General features: G+C 36.0%; 1 protein-coding gene across 7 annotated transcripts in view; it reads left to right on the top strand.

Moving 5' to 3' along the window:
* The window catches only part of LOC112052131 (tsukushi), a 115,846-nt gene that overhangs the window by 47,268 nt on the left and 46,468 nt on the right, over positions 1-22,110 (top strand). For 2 of the 7 annotated variants that reach the window (XM_024091082.2, XM_052882349.1), the window contains exon 2: positions 14,426-14,500. The exons of 3 other annotated variants lie outside the window; for them this stretch is intronic. The gene's annotated coding sequence lies outside the window, so the exon portion shown is untranslated. Of the gene's footprint in view, positions 1-14,425; positions 14,501-21,736; positions 21,764-22,110 lie in introns of all 7 variants that reach the window. 2 more of the 7 variants (XM_024091081.2, XM_024091083.2) reach the window with 2 other exon arrangements.

Genomic DNA, 22,110 nt, shown 5'->3' with positions numbered 1-22,110 from the left:
AGAATGCTTTTACATTTAAAAAAAAGGTTAAATTCGTAGTAAGGCGTACTAGAGAGAAAACGATTTATTTACTGGACTTTGAGCTGACATCATTATTAACCTGGTCGTTAAAGGTCTCTTGTAAAGATTTCTAATTACCATGTTCTTAAGCATGCATCCAGCCAGGGTTTAGTTGGTTGGGTTTATGATGACTGCTGTGGCTAAAGGGAGAGGGGATACAGTAGTGCCGCATAAACCAAACTGATTCAGACCTCGTAGCGTGAACAACTGCATGAATAAGGATCCCGTTTGGATATTAAACTATTTCAATTATACCTGTATATTGTATTTCTTTGTGCCACATGAACTAGACATACGCTGTTATATCTCGACATAATTATCATGCTAATAAGGGAGGCCGATGTTGCCTAACATAATATAGTACAGGAAATAATTTTTTTTTTTAGGCACCAAGGACCAACCACATTAAAAATTGTCACATCTATCTAAATGTTTAAATTGTTTAAGAATTAGTAATAAATAAATTATTATTATTAGCTACTAGCTGACGCCGCGCAGTTTTACCTGCATGGTTCCCGTTCCCGTAGGAATACGGGGATAATATAAGCCTATAGCCTTCCTCGAAAAATGGGCTATCAAACACAGAAAGAATTTTTCAAATCGGACCAGTAGTTCCTGAGATTACCGCGTTCAAACAAACAAATAAACTTCAGTTTTATAATATTAGTATAGATTGATATTTTAAAAATCAACCTAAATAGAAAAAAATAGCGCTATTAGTGATTGATGATACTTTAAAACTTGGCAGGACTTCTGCTTTCGTGATGTTAGAATCAACAACGCTGGTTTTAATAAATAATGGTTTTTCTTTTTGAATCAGTGTACTACGGAGTCGCACAATACTTTAAACAGGAACACATAATACAGCACATTAATAACGTTTAATGTTTTCCATTCCGGTCGTATAATGCTTCGTGACATAAAAAGGGGTTCTAATTGTTATGGCGCGTGTGTAATTAATATCTATTCTCCTTTTGATAATACATTCGGCGGCGAGTGTGTTCCACTCGTGTTTACTTTGAACTTTCCGCCAAGTTTGCTTGCCATAACGTTATCATAATATTGTTTTGTGGGTAATTTATTTAGTCCGTTGGATATCCGTAAGTTTTTATGAGACCCAAACTGAAAAATACATTTATTTTTAGTTGTAAGTATAAATAGAATCTATTATATTATACTCGTATATAAAACAAAGTTGAATACCTAAGTCACCGTTTATAAGACAAGAATGACTGTAAACATTATACTACTAACCAAATCTTTGGAAAATTAAAAATAAACTTAGATACTAGAACTAAGTGTGAAAAATTTTGGAAAGAAACAAAGGAAGACAAAATATTTTTTTCATACATTTAACAAGTGTAAACGAGAATTTTTTGATGATAATCTTGAGAACTTTCATTGCATACCATGAAATCAATGTTCCGGTTCCAAGACATTTAAACAGGTAGGTAATGTCTGTATTACGGGTTTGTTAGTTAAATGTATAGGTAAGTATATCAACTTCCACAATTTATATTTTTTCTACTTATCTCTAAATTGGTATCAAATTGGTAATCATCTTAGAAGAAAGTATCAGGGTCTTATTATATCTAAGCTACAACCTTTTATATGCCTGCTTTCTAATGAATAAAAAAAAGAATTATTACTGTTGGTGTAATATCTTATAACTAATATATAAGACACACCCTGTATCTATGTAATTACGTATTATAAACCCAAAACATGTGGTAGCATATTATTGATAACAATACAAAAAAATGAAAACATTTTTATACCGCGGATACGAATGCACTCACACACCGCTGAATAAATTATTATTGAGGGTAATAGTTGAACTAGTTCACGTTCTATTGCGTCCATAGAAATTTTCAACCTTTTCAATTTTTCCGCATTCATAATTCTATACCGGCTAATTTATTTCGACATCCGTACTACCGCGAGCCCGTTTAACGTGGAAAAATTAAGTAATTCATTCGCCATGAAAGGGTGGACTGTGTTTGACGTAAAAACTCCGGGGTATATAGAGCCATCGTTCGAAATAGACGCGCATGGGTGATTCCCAACGGGCGCCTGCCCCGTTCTACCGACCGACGCGTTCTTATTCCGATGTTTAGATAAACATTAATAGGTCCCTATTCTATCTGAAAGTTCCCTTGTTTCAATTATTTCCGGGCAACGATTTATATTGCCACTGTTTATCGAAGCGAGATCTTATCGACTGTATGCACGCGGTGGCGCTAGTTGAGCTTTTTAACGTAATTAATTAAGACCGTTGTACTACGAAACATTAAAAGAACAAATGAAAGCGCTGCCGAATTGATAATTATTATTAATTAAACACTTTTGTGATACAAGCGTTTGTTTGTGCACGGTATTTAATTAACCACATGTGTGGAGACTCCAGTCGCGGGGAACGAGGAAGTATCACAATGGAAATGAAGGATGTGTGTCAAGAGGCCCTGGATAGCTTGAGCTTTCGTCGGAATGGCCGCCCGAGTGCTGAGCAAGCAAGCAAGTCGGCGCTCGGCGGCTAATGAAGATATGCGAGTGCACTCGACCGTGTAAACAAGCGCGGCCCGAGGCTGTGTTTCTGTTTGCTCCCGCGGGATTAGTAATTTAAAAGTCAATGCGGACACTCCGAAGGGTCAATCGCATCGCGCCGGCCGTATTGAAAACAGATACCCTTTTCTGTATTCCGGCGGTAGCCCGTGAAAGTTATAAGGGCCGAGTTGTTGAACTATGTAATTGACTCGGCTCTGCGGTCGCGGCCGGAGGGCGGCTCGTCTAAAACGTCTCTAAAGCTGAGAAACACTACGAAGTTGATATGTGGACTCGCCGGCGGTCCCTTGTTTGATTTGCAAAGAGCTATTTGCCCGAAGACTACCGACGGGCAGGAAATTGAGCGCCGCCGACGGTTTCGACTGCGCTAACACTTGTCCAATTACTTCCTTTCAACAGTTTAACTGTTAAACAAGTTGGAGCGGCAATCGTTTTAATAAAGGGCAGTGGACTCCGTCCTTTGTGACGAGGCAATTTCCGTGCGCCGGGCACACGTCGCGAAACTAATATGTTACACGGGAAAGTGAACAAAAAGCGGCCGTCAGACATGACGCCGCTCATAAAATAGACAAAAGCGTTTAGCTTTAACACGAATAGTGAGCTATTTAAATCTGAAGCGGTCCCCGCGCCATCAATTTTATTTTCTCGCACAAAACATGTCGGCTGTCGCAACGCATTATGCCGGCAGCGCACGCCACACGCAACTTTCGAACGTTTTATTTTGGGCAAACGTGGACGTTTCCAATGATTGACTTATCCGGGGGTAATTTGAGAGGCCACTAGCGAGTCGGACACCGCCCGGCCGCGCTGCCTCCCTGGTAACTCTACACTCGCTCACGACGAGCGGTGACAAGTATTAAAATAGAGGTCCTTTAATGTTACCGAAGCATATCGAAGATATTCTCAACTTGCCGGAAGCACATTGATTCGGCGTCTGGAGTTAATGAACGCAGGTGGATTTTTTTTTTTTTTTTATTCTTTACAAGTTAGCTCTTGACTACAATCTCACCTGATGGTAAGTGATGAGGCAGTCTAAGGAAGCGGGCTAACTTGTTAGAAGGAGGATGAAAATCCATACTCCTTTCGGTTTCTACACGACATCGTACCGAAAAACTAAATGTCTTTGCCAGTAGGGTGGTAACTAACCACGGCCGAAGAATTGCTGTGAGAGTACATATATATTGTTTAAAAATACAACCATCCTATAGGAACTTTGTCTCGCTCGTTCTATAGAATGTCATTATTTATTGCCGGTTAAGTATTGTGTTTAAATACAATTCTATATCTAGTATAAACAGTATAGTAGCAAACTTTATAGTTACCTACTATGGTTTTTGTGTAACACATAAAAATATCTATTTTTACACACCAATTTTACCTCCACCGAATTTCACCGATAGCCACTAAGTTATGTAAACCTATAAAGTTAAATTTATTCACTATGTGCTCTGTAAAGTAAAAATGTTATAGCCTTTTTATTTAGAGGCAAAATAGAGAGAATTTTAAAACATTTGTATCGTACACAAAGTTTTCTCTTTGCAGCTTCGTCCGACCCGCGATAATCCATCTTAGTTAGAAGCCGAACAGATACATTCGTTTATTTACAAGACAATATTGACGGTCCCGTAAGATTTAAAAGTCTTCTGTTTTAAGAGAAAACCAATACGGACGTACCATCTGCGTGTTGTCTTTTTCAAATGGCCGGGATACACGTAACCCGATACGCTACTCCGCACAGGATGGAGTATAAAACGAACAAATACCATTGTAGTGAATCTAAATAGCAGTACGTGACTTAGGAGAAATAATCAATGATACAAATGTACAAGAGCTTAGCTCAATGAAAAGAAAATAGATTCCAACAGAGCTGGCTTAACGCATCACCATAATTCAATCGCTACTCTACCAAAAGAGCATCGAATTTATTACAAAGCTTCGACCCCTGCCTATTATTTATGGCAGTCGGTTGGTCTGTCACAAAAAACGTACGGGTGCTTCCAACGACGCAGCGGGTAGCTGAGAGCTGCAATAACACGCACTTCCTCGAGAACAACGGCTTGCAATAAAGTGAACCTTGTTTCTTTTGACTTAAAACTGTTTAAAAAACCCGAGTGCGTTCATATATCAATGCGCCTTTGCTGTAATCCGGATTTATTGAATACTGGATTGGACGGTACTGAAGATAGGTTTTAATGCGTACCATGTGGCAAATGTGGGAACACCGCCAAGACTTTGCCCCACTGAATGATATTGTTACACCATTGTTATGTTGCTACAGTGTACATTTAAATAACGTAAGTACGCCGTTTACAATTCGTTTGTTCTAGAAAGCGAATTCCACGGAATATTACCTTTGTTGTACAAACAAGCTACGCTATCCAGATTTTAATTACGATTAGTTTACTTTTATCATTCGTGTTCAAAGAATGATTTATGTGCCGTTTAATTTGTGAATGCTAATTAGTAAGTAAACTGCGATAAAAGAAAATTTAATTAAGTTATGTTTCTATTATGGACCAGAAAAACACATTTTATAATTAGTCCTTCGATGTTCGCCGAATCTTGTTTCTTTGTAAATTATTTAAAACTAACTATCATCTTTGACTTCGTCTGCGTGAAGTGAATAGCAAAGTCAGTGGAAATATTATAGAATAGACTAGCTGACGCCGCGTGGTTTTACCCGCGTGGTTCCCGTCCCTGTAGCAATACGGGGATAATATATAGCTTATAACCTTCCTCGATAAATGGGTGTGTAACAATGAAAGAATTTTTTAAATCGTACCAGTAGATCCTGAGATTAGCGCGTTAAAATAAACAAACTTTTCAGCTTTATTATATGTATAAGTAAGTACAGATAGGTATAGGTACTTAATTAATTTGGAAGTAGATATAATACAAATAAATTGTCCGGAATCTTTTTGTATTAAAGACGTTGGATCTGTAATAAAATAATAAGGAAAATTAAAAAAAAAAAAACAAAATATAATTCTCAACACGTTTAAATACCTATTCTCAAAACCCAGGTGTAAGGCTCTATTCATAATGTTCTGAAGTACCTACCGTACCTTCACAAGTAGGTACTACTAATATAACCGGATACACATAAAAAGCTTTTCCATAAACCCAACGAGGTGATATCATTGAAATATCTTTAGTATAAACCGTAGGAGCATTCTTTGCACGAATCCCTTTAAAGCCCGCTTTTGTTATTGGAGAACACTTGAAAGCTATTCCGTTCCAATACTAATTATTATAAGATGTTCCGAGCGAAAGATTCATAAGCCATCTGCGCTATTTACATTTTGAGACACATTCAACAAAGGAAAAAGCCTTTACAGATGGGCCAACTCAAGTCTTTGTTTATCTTGTAAAGAAGACGATTGATTGCCGACAGTCTTTATGTTTAATGACTAGAAAGCTCTTGACTGCAATCTCATTTAATGTTAAGCAATGGTAATCTACGATGAAATGGCGTAAAGCTATGGGGTTCAGCTTAACTTCAGTCGTATCTATTGATTGGTTCCAACATAGTACTTACCACTGAAAAGGCTACCACAACTTCTAAGCCGATTTATAAAGAAGTTTCTACCCGAGCTGGGAATATGGTCTTAGGACTGGCTAGTTATAAATAAAACTTTCATTGAGAAATCGTTAAATAGGTTTTGAGGTTATAGCGCATTCATAAAGATTTTGTTTATTATTACTTTATGTATCAAGTTTAAATGTGAGAAGTTCCTTAAATGGATAAAATTCCATACTCAACTTGCATTTGCTTTGTGATAAATAAGACATTATATTGAGTCTGGACGAGTTGCCAACCATCGTCGGCAAAGTAAGGCTACTGACGTAAATCGGAGATGGAAGTTGGCACATCTGTAGACGCTTTTATCAAAGACACATTCAACAAAGCAAAGACTGTCGTTCGGGAGCGATCAATTTTAATCCTAAAAACGAGACAAATATCACGAAGCGGGTCAACGGAGCTATCTTCTCACGTTTGTTGACGACTTAAAGTGTGATAATATTTATTAAACGATCCAGTCAAGACGACCGACGTCTATAAATAACCCTGGAAGGCCATTAAGCGTCTTATAAGATTTACTATGTATGGTAACTACGGTTTTTTAGGGTTCCCTATAGACAAAAATAAATGAATGAATGTGGATAACATCAACGTTAATATTACATTGATGTAAATGTTATTATCTACGAAATACTCAAATAAATCTAATCTTATTACAAATATCGACAAAATATTAAATAACCAGACTAGGTACACTGATTATTCAGAACGAAAATTGAGGATAATAATATTCTTTACTTTAATAATAAAAAAATTACATGCTATAACATCTTATAAAAATACTTCTCATATTAAAATATAGGAGCATTATTTTTGCTAATCCTGTACTTACGAGTATAATCGTCCAAAACATATATCGTCCAAATCAATAGTGATTCGGTCTTATTCTCCCTTATGAATTTACCCATTAATTGACCATTAAAACTTACTAAAACAATACTAATGAATCCCAACATCTGTATATAACCTTTAATTTGGCACGAAAACTTACTATACGGCGCAAATAAAAGTTATTTCTAACTTTATTGGGGTATTATTACGTAACAAAATTTTATACCGGGCACGGAACCTTATGGACTGAAGGCGGAATGCCCTTGTCCATATTTTATTATACGAGTATGTAGTTCTCCTAAAGCCGTTTTATAATGCTAAGAATTTTGGTCGCGATGTTATCGTTATTATTTTAGTTGTAATTAGTATTTATTACTGGTTCGTTGGTGTGGTTGGAGGCGGTCTATGGCCAGTAAACACACGTATTTAACGGAATCCATAATTTACTTAGACATTCAATCTTAGATATTATGTATATTCAATCTTCTATACTTGTAATAAATCTGTAGAGAGGTCAATTCTGTACATGAAATATATTTCCAAAATAACTATCAGGGGGTGATTAGTGGTCGATACTGATGCCAAAAATGCAATCAGTAAAATTTTTGTCTGTCTGTCTGTCTGTCTGTCTATCTGTCTGTATGTTCTTTATAGAAACAAAAACTACTCGACGGATTTTAACGAAACTTGGTACAATTATTCTTCATACTCCTGGGCAGGTTATAGTATACTTTTCATCACGCTACGATCAATAGGAGCAGAGCAGTGAAGGGAAATGTTGGGAAAACGGGAGATGTTACTCAATTTTTTAAGCTTTCGCCGCGTGTGCAGCCTTAATAGGTAGGGTAGGGGTAGGGTAGGGGTAGGAACTAGGGTAGGGGAAGGGTAGGGTAGGGTTGGGAAGGAGTAGAGTAGGGCAGGGAAGGGGTAGTTAAAAGTTTACATCTATTTTCACGCGGACGAAGTCGCGGGCGTCCGCTAGTGTTCAAATAATTGTACCTACTATCTATAAGAAGGCTCAGAGTCACACAACGGGCGATGGAGCACGCTATGCTCGGAGTATTCTGCATGATCAAATCAGAAATTAGGAGATCCGCAGAAGAACCAAAGTCACCGACATAGCTCAACGAGTAGATCGAATCTGATGCCGCCCGCCCATTGCCATTGGAGGTTGAGGTCACAAAGTGCTGGAACGGCGCCCTCGCACTACAAAGCGCAGTGTTGGTCGATCATCAAGCGAGTTGCAGGCTCAGGATCATGATGTTTGGAAGTCCCTACAAAAGGCCTGATATGATGATGATGATGATGATGATGATGATGATCTGACCTGTAATTTTATTTTAATTCGAAAATCTTTTCTATATAAAAAAAAATCTTTTGAAGCTCTTAATTCGAATGAATTTCATGGCGTGTGTTGGAAGAAGCTGAGTCTACGTCTCACGCGATGTAATTTAGTTCTTGTATTAATTATAGGATTTACGTCTCCTCTCTTTGTTATACAAACTATTATTTAATTTAATTCGTTTGTATGTACTGTCTCAAGTAATCTGTTTCTCAAACACTTTCTGAGTTTCTGGCATACGATTGAGATGAAATTCGGTACCTATATAGTTTCGCAAATTGAATTAAAAAAATATATTGACAATCTAGTAGGTAGTAAGAGAGCTTAAAAAAATAAAAAATTCAATCGTCTTTCAGAAGAATTTGATATTGAAATGGTAAAGGGAACATAAAAAAGCTTCTTTAATGCATTTCAAATTATATACTCATCATCATCATCAACCCATTTTTGGCTCGTTGCTGAGCACGAATTTCCACTCAGAACGAGAGGGGTTAGGCCAATAGTCCACCGCGCTGGCCCAATGCGGGATTGGCAGACTTCACACACGTAGAGAATTAAGAAAAATCTCAGGTATGCAGGTTTCCTCACGATGTTTTTCCTTCACTGTTTGAGACACGTAATATTTAATTTCTTAAAATGCACATAACTGAAAAGTTGGAGGTGCATGACCTGGACGGTATACTTCGAATCCACTGGGCTATCACGGCTGTAAAAAAAAAGCTTTTTCAATTGTATTTAAATAAAATTGTACAACTCGTATCTGCATTAAGAACTGCGCATCGTATCCAAAGACGGCCGGTCTTTCATAACGAGATGGTTTCAAGTTTGAAAGCGGTCTCGGAGTGAGTAATGTGGTCAAAGAATAGATGACTTGAGCAATTAAAGCGGTTCTCGAATGGGCACTGGGCAGGCCATCTTAGATGCGGTGTTGCGATAGTAGGGGAATTTATATCTATATTCCACTATTGTGAGAGTCGTGTGTCAAAAGTGTATGAATAATGACGCTGATTCAATTACTTGGGAAGAACGAAATTAAAACATTCATTAAAACTTAATAGCTTTCTATGAAAGCTCCTCACATTAAGCCATTAAGGTCATATTAAATTTGTTAGAAGATATAATCTTAATACATTTTATCACAACAATGTTGTAACTTGTTTATAAAAGCAAGTATATAGCTTGTAAACTTCGTTCGTAAAACTCCTGATGTTTCGCGCGGGCCGGGGGGCGTGTAGCGATGAATGAAAAACCCACGACTGATGCACGTCACTTCCCCGCAGGCATTATTTCACATCCGCGCAGTCTTTCCCCCTGTCGTCCGCATATCATGGGAGTGTTATCAAGGAACTTGTCAGTCTATATTATTATTTTTTTTTTTATAACATTGATACATAACAATGAAAATGTTCCTCTGATCAGGTATGCACGGAAGATGAAATTTCATTTTGGTTACAAAATATTTCCCATAATATTTGGTATGTTTTGGAAACACAATCGGCCCACACAGATCGGTAGCGTGTTCGACAAGTTGACAAAACAAAAAATCGGCTACCGTCCTCCTCGTTCTTGTGAGAATTTGCCCACCATCTGCCGGGAAGGCGATACGACGATATTAATGTGCTAGTTAACGCTTAAATAACCCGGGCCTACCCCCGCCGACCCATCGTTCCGTATAAATCATATGATAATTGAATCATATGCTGTACGTCAAAAGTAATTAACGAACGACGATACGCATCTCGGCAACATGTGCTTTTTTAATATTATTCTCCCAGCTTCCTCTCGTACACGCGACTCACGCTCGAGATAGCATCGCATACCATTTCTTTAATGCGTATGTAATGAAAATTATTACTCTACTCACTGGGCAGAGATGGCTTTATTATATTAACTTCTTTGTGAGTAAATTGGTCGTCTGTGGTGCTACGGGTGAGTAGATTGCTTACGCAGATGTAACGACATTTTTTTTTCTCATACGATGTCATTATGGGCTGCTAGATAATTTAGCTGCATGTTGCGCATAGCTTAATAGCGTTTAAATATAGTTTATTTATGAACTTGCACAACAGTTTTTATAACAGATGTCCGTGACAAGGCGTCGTAAACACGGACCTTTAAATTCTATATACATTCAGTGGTTTGTGGAGCAATAAATCCTGAGAGCCAATTTATTGGATGCCAGAAATTGTTCCATCTTCATCTTGCCTTATATTAAATTTAGCCAGGGGCGCGTTCTGACAATGATAGGTCCGAACGTAGCCTAAAACGACCGCCTCGGGCTATAAAACCATTCTGAATTCGTACACCAAATTACCTTAATGTTACTACCAACAGAACAACCTTTTTTGCAAATCGTTCATCAGCCCATTCCCACGAAACGTTGATTACTAATGTAATAAAGGCCGTGCAATATAAATGTTCGGCGAACAAGATCATATTGAGTAACCGTCAATCATATTAGACAGAGCCGTTTTTCTAGTTCCACCTTCATCAGGGCTCCCTTTTAAGGATGAAATATTAGAGGTATCGCGTGCCGCTCGCCCCGTAATGAGGCCCTTAGGAATACGAAGCAATATCTTAATACTCACCTCGGCCCGGGGTGACAAATACAGGTCATTCGCGTGGAAACAGTAAATAATTTATAACCGCGTACTTTACGACGTTTCTAACTCGCGCGTTGACAACGGGGCCCGCGTAAAGATATTGCACGACAAACACCGGGCCACCTGACGAGTCGCTATGCCTATTAGCTTTCATCAGAGCAAAATCAACTCTCCGTATGTCGTCTTAAATCTCAAACTCGGTTGTACAAATTTCGGAGATTAAACACCCCTTGGCTTGGTACTAGTATAAAGTAGAATTATTGCTGACGAGCTTGCGCGAGTAGTTACATTTTCTCATTGAGGCTTAGTAATTTTACCTCTCAGACACTTCAAAGGTAAACGTAAGCGATATTCCACTCGAGAATTTCAAACTAATATAGCAATGGTTGAATGACAAATACGTAATGAAAATTCGTTTAAGGCTTGATCAAAGGTGGCGACTGGTAATAACTGTTTCGGATCTTCAAAGATATGGATATGGCGGGACACGTTATGTTTTACGAGTGAGGTATTAATTTATCTCGTCCTGGAAACAATCGGGCTTCCTAAGAGCGTCCTGAATGTTGAAATGAAAGCGCTCATAAAATAGTCGTAAACGGTCAACGAAGAGAGCGCGTGATTATTTTTGATGACAGATTCGCGTTCGACCATGTACACCTGACGGTATTAAAGATGCATTTCCTACTTAAAAATTATATACAACTAGAAGAGTTACGATAGTATACTTTTGTGTCTTTTAATAGATCTTCACTTTTTTATTATTGAAATTAAAAAGAAACAAAATGATAAAAAGCACTGTAAGCTTATATCAATATGAAAATGTAGACCAATTTCGGTCACGACTGTGATCTCATCTTGATTCTTGTTATCATTCTGATTTGCACCGGAAGTACGAGTATTTTGCACTCGTATATAAGTACCTATGTCAAAATATAGACCGTACACTTTCTATGACATAGTTTTATTTAGTCTATTCATTTATTTAGTCATTGCAAATAATCATCTGATGATCAAAATAGGGAATAGGAATATTGGGAATTATTTAAAAAAATATGTAAAATTTGCACTCCAGTAAAAGTCAAATATTGTATCTACTCTTAAATTGTTAACATCTTGTAAACATGTTTTTATACAAATAAATACAAAAATATATGGCAAATATACTTTTAAAAATCTGACGGGATCGATTAAAATCGTTTCAGAGCTAGCACGCAGGCGCGGATATTGACATCCGTGCTCCCTTGCGCCAGAGTCGACAAAAGTTGTATGTGAAAGAGCTCATAAAATGGTCGTAAAGTGTCTGTTAGGACTTAAGAGCGGGCGCGCTTTCAGAGTGGGCGATCGGCACTTTGATTTGTATGAGGCAGCTGTTTGGAGCGTTAATAACTTAATTCGTCAGAGTCGACGTTGCGGAAGGGGATTTTGAACGCCGTCTTGTACTGTAACATCCGATGGCGTTGGTTACATCGGCGCCGGGGAACATATTTCTGTACTTATCTATTTGTATTGTGCGTATTTATTAAATGCAACACGTGTGCACGTCGGCTTATAAGAGTATAACATGCTGGGTTTTAGTTTTGTATATAATTAACTGGAGTGACAGCTAAGGTCTATATTGGATACACTTCTACATCATCATCTCTTTACCCTTATCCCACTTAAGTGGGGTCGGAAAAATATGTCAATCTTTTCCATTCGTGTCTATTACTCATCAACTCATCATTCACTCCTTTTACACACATGTCCTCTTTCACACAATCCAACCATCTCTTCTTTGGCTTTTCTCTCCTCTTATGTCCTTCCATTTGCACATTCAACATTTTTCTAGTAAGACTTTCCTCCCTACGCGTTTAAATGTTCATACCAAGTTACAATTCTTCACAATTTTTCTGATGGAAAAAGAAAAAAGGAAACAGTAGTTTTCAACAGGACAATAACATGAATTGTTGGCTTTATACATGTAACAGAATTTTCAAAAAAAATAGGTTCAATGTCGATAGATCTTGAGATCACCTTATAAGTTATAACCTCACAAACTCCCAAAAGTTACATAAAAATATGATAAACTAGTAGACGCCGCGCGGTTTCACCCGCGTGGTTCCCGATCCCGTAAGAATACGGAGATAATATGTAGCCTATAGCCTTCCTCGATAAATGGGCTATCTAACACTGAATGGATTTTTCAAATCGGACCAGTAGTTCCTGAGATAACGCGTTCAAACAAACAAACAAACTCTTCAGCTTTATAATTTTAGTATGATATATAGATCAAAATCGCCACCTAAGAAGCATTTACTAAAATATTATTAACTTGCAAGTATCTTCCTATCGTCCATAAATAAACAAAACCGTTTCGGTTTCCGCGGACGCGTTTGTCGAAGTTTTTTTAGAGGCTCACTGATTGCCTATTGAGTCGGGAGCTATTTCAAACGCAGCTTAAAAGGATAATCGTTTTAAAACCCTCCACCAGTGTTTGAACTGAAATAGTTGTATCAATCAACTGAGGGTGCCGTTGCAGACACTTTCTAAACGGAGGATAACGCATTGATGTCTTCATTTACGCCTTTGGCTCTTAGGTAGGTACTTAACTCGCGAAGTGTTTTAAAATAATGGGTTGGAACTGTTTTATGAATGTACTACTAGCTGACGTCGCACGGTTTTACCCGCCTGGTTCCCGTTCTCGTAAGAATACGGGGATAATGTATAGCCTATAGCCTTCCTCGATGAATGGGCTATCTAACACTGAAAGAATTTCTCAAATCGAACCTGTAGATTAGCGCGTTCAAACAAACAAACACTCAAACTATTCAGCTTTATAATATTAGTATAGATTTTTATTTGTTTGAATCTAATTGTAAAGCAAGGCTTCGGATAGTCTTATAAATAATAATTCAACACTTACTATGTTTGCAAACTTTTCATTTTAATTTTGTTCAATTAAAAATATCCTCTCCAATTAGACATAAATACTATGTATACGATTCAGTTCAAAGTCAATCCAACGGAAGTCAAACCTATGACTTATCGGAGGCTTCTTAACAGTGTAGTGTGTAGTTACTGGGACTTCATAGATAACATTAATCAAATTGAAAGTATAAAACCAAATCATATACTCGTAATTTTAAATAAACCCATTTGCGTTATAATTATAGGGTTTTTTTTTTTTTTTATATTCTTTACAAGTTAGCCCTTGACTACAATCTCACCTGATGGTAAGTGATGATGCAGTCTTAAGATGGAAGCGGGCTAACTTGTTAGGGTGTAGTATGATAAGTACTATGTATAGTCTATAGACATTATATACTGATATACATGAGAGTTAAAACTAATAATTAATTCAATAACAATGATTGAAGTCACACAAACATTTCCAAGCTTTGTTATCATTGAATAAATAATTAAACTAATAACACAACAGTAATTAATTAAAATTCCTCTCAACAGGTATGCTCTTCAAACTCCTATGAGAACTGTCACCGTAATCGTCTTTATTTGTACACTCAAATCAGAAGCACAAGGGTAAGTATGATTAATATTTACACAAGCAAAAACAACCTTAATATTTAATAGCTAAAGATTGTTTTCCTGTAAATGTTTCTTGAGTGAAAACAACTTCAAATTTAGATTCTCTCATAATTCATACTGACGGTTCAGCGCTGAAGCCACTCTAAAACTTGTTAAGTATCATTGGAACTCACCTTAACATTATTTTTATAAGGCAACTAAAAATAGTCGTCGAGTGTCTCTCTCTTAAGCTCTGTATAAATCGTTAAATATTTCTAACAAGCTAAGCTGCATTTTTGATGTCGACATACGTCTTACAATTTCTTTTCATCGCCTACGTTCATCCTGAGATGTTTAAATAACTCTATTGTTATATTATTATTTAAGTCTAATTATTGTACTTTTATAATATTCAAAGTAAAATTAAATTAATGCGTAGAATTAGATACAGCTATAGTACAAAATTGTTTTAACAGTTTTGGTATTATAATACAGCGTCTTAAGTTATAAGCAAGATCATAGGCTACTAAAATAAAGTCTATAAAGTCGGTTTACTGACAATAGTTGAATGTGACAACATCATAAGAAAATACTGATGGAACGGATGAATTTTAAAAAAAAATGTCCGTTTTTCTAAAATACTGTTCATTAGTCTTCATAGACCAGAATATACTTTATTTCTTGTAAAAAAATTTGGCAACCCTAGTGCGAGGGAACGACGCATGACGTCATCTTTTTTCGTGTGTGCAGCCGGCTCCATCGAATTATAAGACGTTGTCACGTCAAAAATAAAAAGAACTTGGATGTATTTGGATAGAAGCTGACGAAGTCGTAACCGTTCGCTTGTTTATTGATATAAGTACTGGTGAATACAATGTACTTTGGGCATTTACTATTGAGTGGCTATTATGCATTAATGGAATATCGTCGACAAAGTACAGTGGTGTACATAAGTGCTACGAAACACCATTAAGGTTATTCCGACTACCGCGACACGAAAATGTTATCGTACACAGTTCCACAATAAAAGCGACATAAACTGGAAGCGTCACGTACTACGAAACGGTTCCAGCCTAACTAACGTTCATATTCTGTAGCCGTAAGCACTAATTGGAGACACGTATCTACAGTTTTAGCACGGAAATCGATAGTTCTTGTTTGATTAAACGCCAAGGGAATACTCTGCTGCCATTTTGCCGTAGTTCAATAGGCGTACCACACCCATCTCTAATTAACGGAATTGGCTCACTATCGAGCTGTTTTACGTGGGAAAAAGTTGCTCTACATAAAATCTGTTGTGTTATGACATATCTATTGATATTACTTTTATTTATATGATATTAATTACAACCGAGCTCGTCTGGTTCAACTCATCCTACTTCCTAGTAATATTATAAACGCGAAAGTATGTATAGATCATGGTTTGGATGATACAAACTTTCGCGTTTTTAATATTAGTAGGATACCTAACACTTTTAAGTCTCTTTGTCTAAAAATACCTATTTACTGTATTAAAAGCCGAAAACCTAAATACGCTGAATTAATTAATTATTATCTTCTTGTCTGTAGAATAGAACATTTTGAATTGACTATTCATTCTATAAATTCTAGATTTTATTACTTAATTTTCATAATTACATTTCACATGAATATACTCACTAATTCATGTTTTGAAAAAAAAATGACTAAAGATTTGGAGAACTGCACATATTTTTTAAAGTTTACTGTTTTACATTATATTTTAAGCAGTAGTTGGTTCTTACCTATTCCTTAGGTATCTATTTCCTAATGTAGAATGTGTTTTGATTTTGTTCGGATTAATGTAATTGGCTTGATTTACCCCTCTCCCCATTGATCTGTTGAAAAACTTTTTTATTACTTTTGCGTAATAAAATTTATGGACGTCTTTGTGTTTATTTTAGTGTTCTTTATTTAAACTTATTTATCTGAGATTAACAACAACTTCATATATTGGAACTAGCTTTAATAGCTTCAATGTTAACCGTGAATAAGTTCAGATCTGTGAATCCCTTAAAAATAATAGCTTCTATTAATTAAATATTTAATTACTTTCATTATATTACTAAAGAGATGTGATAGCCCAGTGCATATGACAACTGCTTTCGATTCGGAGGGCGTAGGTTCGAATCCGGTCCATATTATGTGCACTTTAAGAAATTAAATATCACTTGTCTCAAACGGTGAAGGAAAACATCGTTAGGAAACCTGCATACCTGAAAATTATCTTGGTTCTCTACATGTGTGAAATGTGTATTGGTTCAGCATGATGGACTAAAGCCTAACCCCTCTCTTTCGGCGAGAAGACTCATGCTCAGTAGTGAGCCGAAAATGGGTTGTTAATGATGATGATATTTCTAATACACTTTTTAACTTCATTTCATCGTTATGTTTTTCATTTCATGTCATATATTTGCAAGGTTACAAAAGACATTTGTTTTTTAAAAATAACATTATTGTAAAATCGACTTATTATACCTTCTTCAAAAGTTTTTATACTACCTGTATTCACCTACATAATAGGTATCCTAACTATTATTGAATAAAAAATTAACTAGATTTTTGGTAAATAAGAAAATTTTACGAACCTTCAACACTAATTGCTCTGTTCTCTAAACCAATAAAAACGTGAACGTATTTGTTTCCTATACTGCGACAATTCGTATAGCCGCCAATGTGTGAGTTTCAAGGGTCAACGAATTGTTCCCTCATTTAAAGTTACCTTGTCAAAGTAAACAACTCTCGAGTTTAGAGGAAGTTCTCAAAAATTTACAAGTACGCCCTGATTGTCATGTCTCTGTTGCACTTTTAGATACATTTATTTTATTCCATTTTGCTACGAAAATGTTTGTTGAGTTTGAGTTAAAATTGTCGCTAATATATTTTGTATTATGCTCTTATGATAATGTTTTTTGGTAATACAATATTTTAAAGAGTAAATTAACCTATCCACGAATATAAGCTAGCTTCAGCGTTGTCCATTTTTTGTGATTCTATCCATAGAGCCATTCAAAACAGAGAATTTCTATTAGTTGTATTTTGTATGTGGTAGACAAATATACGATTTATGGATATAATTTTACACTAAAAACATTCTGAATTATCTTTTTTCTTATTTATATTGAATAAAGTCTTTATCCGTAAGTACTTTAATAATAGTGCCTGTATGACCGGGTGCTTTGCTTGTTATTTTTTGGTACTTTTTTTTTATTATTTACAAGTAAGCCCTTGACTACAATCTCACCTGGTGGTAAGTGATGATGCAATCTAAGATGTAAGCGGGCTAAAATGTTAGGAGGAGTATGAAAATCCACACACCTTTCGGTTTCTATACGACATCGCACCGGAACGCTAAATCGCTTGGCGGTACGTCTTTGCCGGTAGGGTGGTACCTAGCCACAGCCCAAGCCTCCCACCAGCCAGACCTGGACCAATTAAGAAAATCTCAATCGGCCCAGCCGGGGATCGACCCAGGACCTCCGTTTTGTAAATCCACTGCGCCACGGAGGCAGTCAAAAACTAGCTACTAGTATTTTCTTAAAAACTATTAATCGCTGTTGAAACCACTGCATATTAAAATTTCATGAAAATCATTGGAGTCGTTTCCGAGATTCAGATTATACAAGAATTGCTCATTTAAAAGTGTTAGATAGATATATTATATTATACATTTTCTATTTATGCGCCTTCTTGGTATATACCAAATGTTACAGTAGCTTTCTAAGCAGGGCAACGTAGTTCTATGTACCTACGTCGCGATCTGCGATCTTTGTTCGCCTCACAAAGAGAAACAAACTGTACTTTACGAGCGAATGGCGATTGTACACTCTTTGAAATATCACTTCTATGTAAGAGCGTTAATCCCGCAAACGTATAAATATTGCCGCTTGACAGCAAATAAAGAGTTGAATAAGGAACGTGTGTAGGCAATATTGTGACTGTCGACGCTATTGTGGGGTTAATATCTGAATCCAACAAAGGCGAATGCACTCTCGTTTCCAAAAACGAATAAAAGTGTAGCACCGAGCGTCAGATTATAGGAATAAATTATTGGGCACTTTTGTCCAATCGAAGCGACCCATTCAATTACGTTCCAGTTCACATTCAAGGAGCGCGTCTCTTCCAGATATTTGTGTAAAGGATTAGTCCGGGATATCTGTGTCGGTATCTGGGCAAGATAAGTACGAATATACGTCAACGTCGGACAACTAAGCCGATTATTTTAAATGTATTCACTTCCTTAATGGACGTCGTTTTTCAACCGGCCCGTGACTCCGCTCTGACTTACTGAAGATTTGGTTATGATCCGGGCAATGACTGGACGGTATTATTGCTTACTTATCCGACATTTATTATATTGTCTATCGCTACCACCAAGGGGATAAAAAGTGGTTAATGGAAAAAATATGAAACGCTATAGTTGCCCCTACGATTTTTGAAAGTTCCCCTCGATTTGTCCAGGATTCCATCATGATTACAATGGGACCATTCCAGGAGTATACCCTTTCGAAAAAAAAAAGAATAATTCATATCGGTTCAGGCGTCTTAGAGTAATCGTTGAAGAAACATCTTCAGTCATTTTTAACATACACACAAAAAAAAACATGACTCGAATTGAGAACCTCCTCCTATTTTTTGAAGTCGGTTAAAAATGACTGAAGATGTTTCTTCAAACAATTATTGTAACGTAACAGTAAAGTAAAGAGCAGTGATAGCCCAGTAGATGTGACCTCTGCATCCGATTCCGCAGGGTGTAGATTCGAATCCGGTCCATGGCATGCACCTCCAACCTTTCAGTTGTGTGGATTTTAAGAAATTATCACTTATCTCAAACGTTGAAGGAAAACATCGTGAGGAAACCTGCATACCAGAGAATTTTCTTAATTCTCTGCGTGTGTGAAGTCTGCCAATCCGCATTGGGCCAGCGTGGTGGACTAAGGTCTAATCCCTCTCGTTCTTAGAGGAGACTCGAGCTCAGCAGTGAGCCGAATATGGGTTGTGAACGAACAGTAAAGTAGGAAAATCGTAACATAAATAAAAAACTAACAATTTTTAGACTAATATGAACATTTGTAAAATATGTTAAATTATATAAGTAGGTAAATTATAAAAACGATAGTATTTGAAAGAAAATATGAATAACAGTACATTCGAATTGAAAAGTTCTTTTGTAATATTTGTATTCGAAAATTCAAATTTCCACGAAACCAGACACGAGTTTGTATAATAAATACAAACACGGTAGATATAAAGATGTCACTAGATTGTAGATTGTAGACATACCTAATATATTATAGTGCTGTCTTGTCTGTGTACACACAAAAGAAACGGTTATACGGCATGTTATGACATATGTTTGCGTTTAAAGAAGATATTGCGCTACCAAAATATTATAAAGTAATAACTGTACGGTTCTGCCCACCTGCGCGGCGCGGGCACTGACAAATGCCACACTCATAATAATATCTACCGTAGCTTCACCGTACGTATAAAGGTAACATCACAAGCATTGTGAAAAGCTTATACCAGCTATAATGTGTTTTTTAATAATATTTGCCCTGCCTTTTAAATATAAACAATATTCCTTAAGATTAAATAGATATTTGAATAGTCGGAAAGTAATAAAGAAGTGTTAAGAGTGAGGATGACTATATCGGCGAATAGGGATCGAACCCTTGGTCTCTCGGCGTGAATTCGGCTACTGTACCGAAGACCATGAGGCTTCCAAGTGCAGCTAAACTTTATTTATAATGTGTAATTTTCAGTCTTTTATTTGTATTGCATGATAATAGGTCATGTAGTAGTCTACCCTGGAACGCGATAGCCTATAGGATGCATATAAAATTTTGACGTATGATTAGGTTAATTAAAAGATAAACAATTGCAACGACCTTTTGCATTTAAATTAACAAATTTGGCTATATCAATATTTTGCTCGATAAACAAAGTGATTACATCAAAGCTGATGTTAATTACTAATGTTATAAAAAGTTATTATTTTTTTTTCGGTCAGTAATAATAATGTTGTATTTATTTCTGTTTCGTGTGACAACACCCTAACATTGTTTCTAAACATATGATTACATTTTCACCAGACTCTGGTATAAAATATTCCTTACAATTAACACAAAACAGGGTGCGAGTAATTTTCTGAGAAACTGGTTGGAATAATGTGAAAACGAAAGATAAAATCAAGATATTTTAAGTTCTTACAACACTTGCAGGTGAAGAGATAAATGTAAGCATTTGATGTCACGAAAGCTGTCAATTTAACCTTTTTGAATAATAATTACACACTTCACGAGAAAAATAATATGTAAACTTTATACGAGCAAAATTCAATGTAATATGTAATTATATATGAATAATAATAAGTACCTTGTTAAGAACGATTGCGTGGAATATTTTTTCTACGATTATAAGCTGATGGGGTGGTTGTTTCAATAAAAGGGAGATTTTATAACAGGTGGGTTTCTAATTTATAGAAGGGTAACAACCCTTTGAGGGGGTTAGAAATTAACCGCATCGTTTGCATATTTTTTTACCTTAAAAACGCCGTTACAACATGTGGTCGTCCTCATATACTTTATAATGGTTTTAGTAACATCGCATACAAAATATATTAAAAATAATTTAACTTTGTTTGGTGCATTTCTATACGCCAACAAAATCATTACATTCCGTATTTTGTGCCTTTTTCGTACTAATAAACCCCATTATATTGGCAAAAAATATCTCTTTATTATAGGTAAATAAGTAATTAATAAAATATTAATGATTGCATCATCACTTACCATTTGGTGAGATTGTTGTCAAGAGCTAACTTGTAAATAATAAAAAATCCCTTGCCAAACTAAATGCAAAGTAAAGTAAACTAAATAGACTAAATATAAAAAGATCATGATCATTTTCATGCAGATCATTTAATAATAAGGGTTCCGTTTTAGTTCGTCCGTTACATACGTTCGAAACCCTAAAAAAAATATTTAAAAAAAAACATTTCTATTACATTTTCTCACCTTTTTTATAAAACACGTAAATGTATTTGATAGCAATCGTATTTTGGGTATTTCACTTAGGCGGCAAAATAAAAGGAAAATATAAACCGATCGGTTTATTTGCCATTCTCTCGTTCGATGTTTTTAGCGGGTATAAACTCCTAACCTCATTACTGACCCGCTTCTTTGGATAGTAAATCTTTTTTTTAACAGCTGCCTTTTCCTCTCTTTCTAGGTTACGTGAGCGATAAAAGCCCTCTTGGTATGTATCGTATTGTGGATCGCTGTTTCTTTTGCAACCTATTCAAAGGGTGTAAAATGTTTATGTAAGTTTGTACGTCAATTAACAAAATAATAATGTTAATTAATGAAATATTTTACGTTATTTGAGTTAATTATTATAACCTTGTACAAAACAGTATTATAATAAACAAGCCTAGACTTTTTAACGACACATGCAACACGCACGTTTCTACACACGCCGGGGGATTTTACATTAGGGGTTAAAATTACAATATAAGTTTTAATACAAATTAAACCCTTGTGATTGGTCTATGTATGTTTAAAGTAATATGGACATCTAGTAATAGTTTATACGTAATTAAAACT

Source organism: Bicyclus anynana, chromosome 1, assembly GCF_947172395.1.
Source record: "Bicyclus anynana chromosome 1, ilBicAnyn1.1, whole genome shotgun sequence".
NCBI lineage: Eukaryota > Metazoa > Arthropoda > Insecta > Lepidoptera > Nymphalidae > Bicyclus > Bicyclus anynana.
The sequence above is the reverse complement of the archived record's forward strand: the minus strand, read 5'-3'. Positions and strand labels throughout refer to the sequence as shown.